This window comes from Panicum virgatum, chromosome 8N (assembly GCF_016808335.1).
Source record: "Panicum virgatum strain AP13 chromosome 8N, P.virgatum_v5, whole genome shotgun sequence".
NCBI classification, from domain to species: Eukaryota; Viridiplantae; Streptophyta; class Magnoliopsida; order Poales; family Poaceae; genus Panicum; species Panicum virgatum.
The window spans coordinates 43,286,421-43,296,659 of NC_053152.1; the positions used below are offsets into that span (position 1 = coordinate 43,286,421).

General features: G+C 44.8%; 1 long non-coding RNA gene across 2 annotated transcripts; it reads right to left on the reverse strand.

Moving 5' to 3' along the window:
- Window positions 1-1,199: 1,199 nt before the first annotated feature.
- On the reverse strand, window positions 1,200-3,555 carry LOC120686676. Of its 2 annotated transcripts, XR_005680309.1 has the most exons (5): window positions 3,260-3,555; window positions 3,081-3,173; window positions 2,245-2,310; window positions 1,945-2,058; window positions 1,200-1,851 (listed from the first exon to the last, which is right to left on the reverse strand). It is a non-coding gene; the product is annotated as an uncharacterized LOC120686676 (long non-coding RNA). The 2 variants fall into 2 exon arrangements; XR_005680308.1 differs by having other exon boundaries at window positions 1,200-2,058.
- Window positions 3,556-10,239: the final 6,684 nt, after the last annotated feature.

Below are 10,239 nucleotides of genomic sequence, written 5' to 3' on the forward strand. Positions count from 1 at the left end.
AATATTTCCCGATCGTATTCGAATTCGACCTGGTTTGGAAGGGTTTTTATTCATTCGTATCCGATTCCGGATATTCAATATCTGTAACCTATCCATATTCGTATACTAGAAGTTATATTTTTGTGATGTCGATATCCATTACAATCTTATCCGGCAAAATAACACTATCCGTATCCAATTCGTATTCAAACAAAAAATATGTAAACAAATACAATATCAGTAATATCGGTCCATCCGTTTACATCCCTACCGACCACATCACGCGGAGACTATTGTCACACATATTTCAGCAGATAATTGTTGGAGCGCAGTGGCGGATACATAAATGGTTGAAGGGGGGCTGATTTCTTCTTCCTCTCTCCCTTTCTTCTTCCTCATCTTTTCTTCTCAAAAATTTGAGGGGGGCTCAAGGGGGCTCCATGGTTTTTTGGGATCACAACCCCTGTTGGAGCACAACCCCAAGTGTTGTAAAGAAGGTGACTAGATGAGTCATTAGGATTTTACCCAAAAATTTGGACGATAATAAGAATTTGTTTTAATCTATTATTAATTTTAGCAAAAATTAGTTCTAGATGATCCAAACAAGAAGCTAAACATGGACTAAATTAGCTAACTCCTCAACTAAAGTTTAATTCAAGCCCTTCAAAACAAGCTAATGTGGGCTATTTCGCGCGGCAGATAGCAACCGATTTCGAGGGCCACCGAGCGAACTAGACATTATGAGCCCTTTAGAACAATTACTTTTTTATTATAACATGGCAAAAGAGATAGTAGTGCTAATGATACATATTTAATTTTGAAGAAAAATAGCAATTGTATAACTGAAAGAGCATCAAAATAAAATTAGTTTAAAATTTATAAAATTGAAGATCTAACATGCTAAATAAATGATAAATGAAATAACTCACTGAATTCAAGATGACTAAATGAACCATACTATCATGAACTATATTATGTTGATGAATCCTAAAACCATGCTAACAAAGAAGATAGTGTGGCATAATCAACACAATGAAAAAAGACATGGTATTTTATCCAACAGTGCAATGTATATAGGAGTATTCAAGACTCAAGTTCCAAGCATGCAACTGCAGCACAAGGTAAAGAACAGAGTTCTAAAAGCAACAAAGAGATGCTGTCAGGAACCATTAGCATATCCAATGATTAAGGAATTCATACCAGAAGTAGCACAAGAATAGTTAACACATGAACAAAGGTTATCAGAAGGGACCAGTAAAAGAAGCTCAACCTGAATTGCTATTCGCATAAACTGTGTGGATATAGAAATAAAACGATCCCATGCACAGGGCAGATGGAAACACCATTCCTCATCCACGCATTCATAAGCCTGTGTTCCCTGCATCTTTCTTGTGAGACCAGTTTCTTATCAAACCCCCATAATAACAAATGTAAGACAACCTTAGAACATATTAATGTGCAATCATAACAATTAATGTTGGATATTCAGATTTAGAAAAATATTGTAATCTATTCCAAAAACAATATAGTACAATCCAACATACCAACACACAAAGCTGGTTAGCCTGATCACTTAGACCCACACCAACTCTATTCCTTGAAATTTTATTTCAATTTTGTTGGTCTAGTATGTACTTGTCCATATCATACTTTGTCAAACCTTCATAATTAAAAGCAATTCTGGATGGATGCAAGAAATTACAAAAGCCTCAGATTGAAGGCAAACTGAATGTTCATAGCATGATAATGTAATGCAGTTTCCTGCTAGCTACCAGGCCGGCATGTGGAGCTACAGATGAAAAGAGGACACCTCATTACCTTTAGATGGTTGGTAATTTATTTTTATATGGCAGCATTATGACTCACCATGTCCTGCAGAGATTGCAGCAACATCCTTTCATCATGTCACTGCTCAAAGCATGTAAAGATTTAGGAAGCCCTTGGGCAAGACAAAGAAGCACATACAATGAAAAAACTTAAACATTTAATTATGACTTCTGCCAAGTGTACTGCATCAGAGTCATTCCTTCCTCCATGGATTCGGCCCATACTCCGCATCGACAATTGGTCTACAAGTCACTAAAAAACAAAAAAAAGATTAATCAGATGAACCAGTAAAAATCACATAAGAGAAATGCATTATTTGAAGGACTAATGAGATCAGTTTAGGACAAATTAATCATGAAGAATATTGGATTTTCATGGAGATAGAAAAGGATAAGTTAGTCATGTCAGGATGCATACGAATGAAGCAATAAGTCTTACGGCATTCTTCTTGCTAGATTCTTGAAGTGCACCAGCTATGAGAATCTCATCCACTATGTAGTAGGCCTGCATAAATGGAAAAATCTTCACTGATGAACATGAGCATGCACCAACAGCCTACCATAATATAATATTACAAGCTATAACTTGTCATCCTAACTTGGTCAACTCTGTGATCAGCATTCCTTGATTTTAGTGTGGAAACAGGAATGTCTGGTTAGTTATTCAGATGCAAACTTGTTTGTCTAGTAAATTATTCGAATGCACTTTTTTTGTGTCTTGGCCAGTGTAAAAAGCACCCGGTTAATTGTACAACTGAAGTTGCTGCTACCAAGTGAAACTAATTGTTTGCATATCTACTATTTGTAGATAAACTCAAAATGAATATAGATATGCAGGTGAAGGAGGGGAACTGCCATCTCGTATGGAACCACTACCTGATGGTTCAATGAACCCAAAACGAAGCACAATCAAGCAAGATGTTACTGGACGGTTTGGAGTTTCCAGCTAGATAAGCTATAGTTAATCATCTGTTTCCTTGATGCATGTAACTTACAGCAAGAGATTCTTAGTTCTTGTGTTATTGTTCAAGAACTGGTAGTGTTCTGATTGAATCCTAAAGCTGTATAAGGGACAAGAAATGTTCTCTGATTAGTTGCTAAACGTTTTCAGTAAGGGGGAAACTACAGAGCGCATGAACTGAATTGTAAACCAACTTGAACACCAACCAGATAGTCTCAACATTCAAACCTCATAAACTTTGCTACACTACACCAGGCTATCACTTGCTTATCTCAACTGAAACCGAAAGTAAATACGTAGTAATTTCGAGATACCTGTTAGTGTCAGCATTGCAATGCCAAATTGGCCTTTTTTGTTCACATCCTTAAGATCGAGTTGGTCTTTTGATTCATACCTCTGAGAGTAAACTGATTCAATCAAGTATGGTTATCAGGAGGGAACAATCGGATCAGGTGGAGACGGGGTGTCAGTGGAGATGGCTTATCCGGCGCACCTGGGCACGAGGAACTGCTACGCCTGCTCGGGGTTCTGGCCGCCTTGTTGAGCGCGGGGGCAGGCCAGCGACCTCACTCGGAGGAAGGCCGACGACCACACGCGGAGTCGAGCGAGGGGCTGGTGCCGGCGACGGCCTCCGCGGCCGCGACGGCCGGAACTGCTCGCTGCGCGCGCGGGCCGTGATGTAAGCCGGGTTCTGCGGGACGGAGATTGGTGCTCGGAGAGAGGCACGCGCGGGTCAGCGTCGGGGCGAGCGTCGCCGAGCTGTTGGGTGCGGGCCGGCGGAGAGAGGAGCGCGGGTCGGCGGCACCGAGCTGTACCGCTTGTTCCAATTTGTGCTAGTGTGGTCCCAAAATATTTTGCCCATGGAATGGAAATTTGAAACCTTCGTTTGGACTTTTTTTTTTATGTAATACTTCACTGGGACTTGCTCCAACTTTTGAATCATTTGTTGCACTAGTGGAGATGCACCTGCCATAGCTAGGTACATGTTTGAAAAAGATTAATAAAAAATAATTTGATTACATCAACAACTACTAAAGAATTAACTTCTTTCTATTTTCTTATTGAATGGAAATTTAATTATACAATATATATGTCTACTCTGTCGTGACTGGATAGAGTGACGTATTATTTGTATCACTCAATGAAAGATGTTTGAGCATGGCCCCTGTACATGCGCACAACCCCGTTAGCAAATCAATGAACACTGATCATTGACCAAAATACCATCATCCATTGATTACATTTCTCACTAGAGGCGCATTCAGTCGTTACGCTTGATATGGATGCAGCTTTCCTAGTTCTCCCTAGTCTTTGCACGCTTGACCTCTTTTTACTCTTCCGCCAAACTTGTTTATCGTTCTCTCCTATTTTTTCTCCTTTCATCACCTGGGTCTATATTTTCTTATTTCGGTACCAACTAAATATTTATATGGTATTAAAAAGTTATAAATTATATCATACTGTCGGGCAAATTTTCACAACATAACAAATTCAAAATACAGGGAAGATGTACCCACCGCCAAAGCTAGCAACTACTTTGCCCACAACTAAAGTTTCAAGAACAGTATGATGTCCGGTTCTCTTATAGTCTCCACCATGAGGGGTACAGGTGTGTTTGTGAAATCACCAAGCGGACGACGAGTTCCTGTTCGCCAAAGCTAATGGCAACATAGAAACAAAGTGAGATCTAAAGTGCAACATAAGGATCTACTTCAGAAAGATATCAATTAATAGCTAGGTTGTATATCGATAGAAGGGATTCAGTAGCTAGGCTATTTTCAGCAGACTGAATCTCTAATTTTACAAGCAACAAAAATTAGAGGTAAACAAAAATCTCTATCTCTTCTCTACTACTAAAAAGAACGATTGGGAGAAAAAATCTTGGTGCGACCCTAGCCCCCTCCCGGTGGTGGCTCTGCCATGCGACAGGCTCGGCCGTCCGACCCACTACTACAGAACAAGCCTTTGTTCCTACACATTTATCCCGGTTACAATTAGACCCGGGACCAATAAAGTCTTTTGTCCCGGGTGTAAAATCTGGAACCGGCAGGAGGCAAAAAAAAATCTTTTATCCCGGGTAGACATTTCAACCGGGAGTAAATAGCCCCCTTTAGTCCCGGGTGGGGTTACCAGCCGGGACTAAAACATTTAGTCCCGGCTGGTAACCCCACCCGGGACTAAAGGGGGCTATTTAGTCCCGGGTCCAGCGTCCAACTGGGACAAAATAGGGCGACGACGACTCGTGTGGATTTATTTATCTCGAGCTCCCTCTCTCTCTTCCTCTCACCCATATCTCTTTCTCTCAGACTCCGACATCTCTCACCCTTCTTCCCTCCCTTCCGTCCCTCCATGGCCGGCGAGGCCTAGCGCGCGGGGCCGGCGAGCCACCGCCGCCAGCGGGGCTGGAGAGCCGCAGCGCCTGGAGCGAAGCAGGGACCCGCGATTCGTTCTCGCCGCCGGGGGGGAGCTGCGCCTGGAGCGAAGCGCGAACCCGCGCCGCCCGGCGATTCGTCCTCGCCGCGGGGGGAGCCGCCCCGGGAGCCAGGTGGGGATCCACGCCGCCCGGCGATTCGTCCTCGCCGAGTGGGTGCCGCGCCGGGAGCCAGGCGGGGATCCACGCCGCCCGGCGATTCGTCCTCGCCGAGTGGGAGCCGTGCCGGGAGCCAGGTCGCCGGCGGGGAAGGATGCAGGCTGCCGGCGGGGAAGGATGCAGGCCGTCGAGCGCCGCGCGTGGCCATGGGCCGGCCAGTTGCCGCCGCCACGCAAGGAGACCGGCGGGAGGGCACCTGGGGAGCCGCCACCGCAGCGCCTGGCATGAGCAAGATTGGCGATGAGCTTTGTTGGTGAATTTTTTTCGTTTGTGAATCTTTGTGTATGTGAATCAATCAATTTTAGATCTGTGAGATAACATGTGCTTTGTTGTGATGGTAATGTGAGTTAAGTGGATTGCTTGTGAGATAACATGTGCTGTTAGATCTTTGTGTATGTGATGGTTAATTTTAGATCTTGATTTTGATATTGCAATTTTGGATGATTTTTTTAGATTTGGAGAACTAGCTCCCGAGTGCAAATGCGGGAGCTAGCGATCTGATTTTTGTTTGTTTGTGAAAATAGCTTTTATCCCGGTTCAATAGTCATCGGGACAAAAAGATTCTTGTATTTGTCCCGGCTGGACTGTCCCGGTTGACAAACCGGGATAAAAAGGTCGTTAGGAACCGGGACTAAATAGCTGTTTTGCAGTAGTGACCGGAAACAACCCAAATCCGTGCGTCCGTCACCCACGCGCTCCGCGTAACCCGCCCGAGTCATCGCACTCGTCTCGCCCCCGCCCTCCGCCCCCGCTGTGTCAGACGGCGCCTCCCCAACTCTGGTCCGCTGCGCGTGCGGCTGGATTCCTCGGACTTCTGGGCGCGCGCCCTCTAGGCCCGTCCCCGCGCAGCCGTCCGATTCCGTGTCCACCGCACCGAGTCCACCCCTTCCCCCTGCTCGCGCCATGAAGCAGCGTGTGCAGGAGGTCGCGGTGTAGATCCTCGACGCCGCCGCAGCCAAGATCTCCTTGGTGACGTCGTGGGATGGGACGCGAAGCTGATGCCCTCCTTTTTCTGCCGCTGATCCATCAAGGGCGCCGTCACCAGGTGATTTTTTTTTGTTTCTCTCATTTTCCCCTGCTGTTGATAAGAGCCATGCTTGTACTCGTTGCATCACACCAGTCGCATGTTTAGACCTTGCGTCACTCTTGTCCTTCCTGCAGTCAATACATATCTGCGTCCTACATGCATATGGAATCAAATCAAACCAAGGTGATTCCGATTCTTTAAAGGAAAATGATCTCAGTTGTATCTGTGCTGGCATAATCAGGTTTCAACTGAGCATTTTCTTGTCCCATGTTGATCTTTTCAGATACAATGTGGTATGTCTCTTCACCTTCTTTACAGTAGTCGAATCATTCACAACATGCCTTAGTTTCTAGTTTCACCGATCAGGTATTCAAGTTAGCTTCATAAATAACACAACGTAAAATAAATTAAGCTTAGCAGACTGCAGCTTCATCTACAGTTGTGAAACTGTGGACTTCATTCTCAACTCATTTATATTGGATTTGCATTACCTTAGTTGTGAATTACTTACTTTAATGTAGTCTCAACCTTACATCCACTGGAGTCTATGTTTTTTTTTCTATAAGTTGTAGCTATCCATTGGCTAAACCACTTTTAAGATTAAGGAATTTGTTTGGTTAACATTTCAAGATATCAGGTTACTTTGGTCTGATCCTTGATATAGAATCATGTATATTTCTCACTCCAAAATGCCTGCATTTAATAATAACAATGCCAGCCACAAGCATTGGGTCGGTCTTCCATGTATGCCACTTTTACATTTTATATAGAAATTCCAAGGTCTAATACACTACCAGAAATGGGGAGATTCCTGTCGGTTTGCTTTGTTCCTGTCGGCTTCCAAAAAACCGTCAGGAAAGCGAAACAATTCCCGTCGCAGTGGAAAACCCGACAGGGATCAACGCAGGAATTACTGTCGGCTTGGGAATAACCGACGGGATTGACAAAACCGTCAGGAATCATCATCCTAAATCCTGACGGTTAATACAAACCGACAGGTTTTGAGGAAACCGGGCGCCAAACGTGAAGATGGGCGGGCTATTCTCCCGCGCCAAACCGGTGGGCGGGCTATTCTCCCGCGCTAGCTTGTCCAACTGGGTCAAAAGGGTATCCAGCCGGCCAGTTGCCCCATGAAACCCTAAACCTTATCCTGCGCGCGGGCCTTTCTCCCCAATCCTGCCTCGTGCCGCCACCACGCCATCTCGGTCCCGCGGGAGCCGTCGTCCTGACGCCTCCCTGCGACGGCCGGCCGGAGACCCCCGACGGCGTGCCTCCCCGAAGCCCCCCCGACCGTGTGCCTCCCCGAAGGCCCCCCGCGCGGCCTCCACACGCGGCCGCCCTGAAGCTCCCTCCGCGCGGCCGGCCGGAGCCTCCCGCCGGGCGCCGGCCCGACGCTTCCCCGCGCGGCGGGCCAAAGGCGGCCCCGGATGGCGTCACGAAGCCCCACCCCCACGCTCCACCAGCTCCGCACGGCGCCGACTCCCCCCGCCCGCACCGCCGGTTCCTCCCATCCAGCACCGTCGGCTCCTTCCGTCCAGCGCCCGCTGCCACAGGAAACCTCTGCTCCACAAGCCCTTTGTTGCAGGTGTTGAAAGGTAACGATTTGTGCCTCCCATTCATTGCTTGAACTTAATCTTTCATGGTTTTGTTGACTTTTAGGTTCCGTGCAAATTATTTAGGAGTAATACTTAGATCTAGTGAGCCACTAAAATTTTCTTCAGCACCTGATGTTTACTTTAGTGAGATCTTTATTTATGATGCAATACCATTCCAATAATAGTATAATGGTCTAATGAGAGAGATTCCTGGGCCAAATGCTTGATTGATTGTGCTGTGCTGCCCACTTTGATGTTCTCATACCATCTATTTCGATGTGTAAAATTTCCATGCTTTTAGTGTTGCTGTTTGTTGTTAAATCTTTATGCATAGCGCATACTAATTGTTTGGGAAATAGTATTTGCCAATTTGTTTTGCTGCCTCCATAAGATTGGTCAATAGTAGTATTAAACCTCTAATTATAACACTTCGTGATTGCCAACAGTGAAACTAAATTATGGCTGAACGTGATTGGATGTATAGTGGCTGGCAGCGTGGTAGACCAACCTGTAGTTGGATTGAGTGTACAAAGGAATTCTTGGATTTTGCCTTTTCTAATCATAACATAGTACAATATGGTACCATTAAGTGCCCTTGTTCTGTGTGTCGGAATTATTTTCGGCATGAAAGGGGTAAGGTAGAGCTACACCTATGTCAAAATGGGTTTAAAGAAAACTATAGAATTTGGACCGCACATGGTGAGAGGCGTGACCAGCAGCAACAAGATTTTGAGGGTTTTGGTGAAACAGATGACATGGATGGTATGTTGGCTGACTTAGCTGCAGCTATCCCATCAATATCGGATGAGGAACCAACAGCTGCTGCTCAAGCATTTTATAGGATGATTGCTAATGCATAAGAGTTAGTTCATGACCAAACAAAACACTCAACTTTGTCAGCCACAGCTCGTTTGATATCAATAAAGTCACAGTACAACCCCTCTATTGCGTGTTATGATGATATTGTGGCACTCATCCAAGAACTCTTACCTGCTGATAGTAAATTTCCAAAGGACTTCTACTCGTCAAAAAAAATGTTAGAGGGTCTTGGCATGCCATATGAAAAAATTCATGTTTGCTACAAGAATTGCATGCTTTATTATAAAGATAATAAGGATAAACAGAAATGTGACTATTGTGATACCCCTCGTTATGTGGATGGATCAAATAAGATCCCACGTAAAGTCTTGCGCTACTTGCCCATAACAGATAGGTTACAAAGATTGTATGCACATGAGCAGACTGCAAAAATGATGCGATGGCACGAAGAAGCCCCCTGTTCTATTTATGGTACAATGGATCACCCACGTGATGCTGAATCTTGGCAACAATTTAATGTTGATTTTCCGGAGTTTGCAAAAGAGGCAAGGAACGTACGATTAGGTTTTGCAACAGATGGTTTCACACCTTATAGCATCACAGCTGCTGCTTATTCATGTTGGCCTGTGTTTGTGATTCCATATAATCTTCCACCGGGTGTCGCCATGAGGCCTGAAAACATCTTTCTTTCTCTTGTTATCCCTGGTCCAGAACATCCTGGAAAAAATTTTGGTGTTCTAATGCAACCTTTAGTAGATGAATTGCAAGAGTTGATGAAGGGAGTTGAAACATGGGATGCCTCATTGAAGCAAAAGTTCACCATGAAAGCAACATATTTGTGGTCAATACATGATTTTCCTGCCCTTGGGATGTTTGCGGGATGGAGCACCCATGGGATATTGGCCTGCCACCGCTGTTTAGGTGACACCAATGCATTCCGACTCACTAAGGGTGGTAAGGCATCCTGGTTTGACTGTCATAGGCGCTTTCTTCCTATGGAACATGAGTATAGAACCCAAAGAAATGCATTTAGAAAGGATACGGTAGTGCTGGATGGACCCCCAAGGAAGTTAACAGGAGAAGAAGTAGAGGCCCAAATGAACCTCCAAGTCGGTGATAGGCTGACCTTTAATAAAGAGCACAACTGGACACATATTAATGGTTTGTGGCAGTTGTCTTACTTTAAAAAGTTGTTACTCCCGCACAACATTGATGTAATGCACAATGAGAAAAATATGGGTGAAGCTGTATGGAACACATGCTTTGATATAGTTGATAAGACCAAAGATAATGTAAAGGCAAGACAAGATCTAGCTTTGATTTGCAATCGTCCGAAGATGCATCTTGAGTTAAAACCAAATGGCAAGTGGCATAGACCTAGAGCACCATTCTGCATTGACAAGGATGGTAAGCCCATCATTCTTGACTGGTTCAAAAATCTC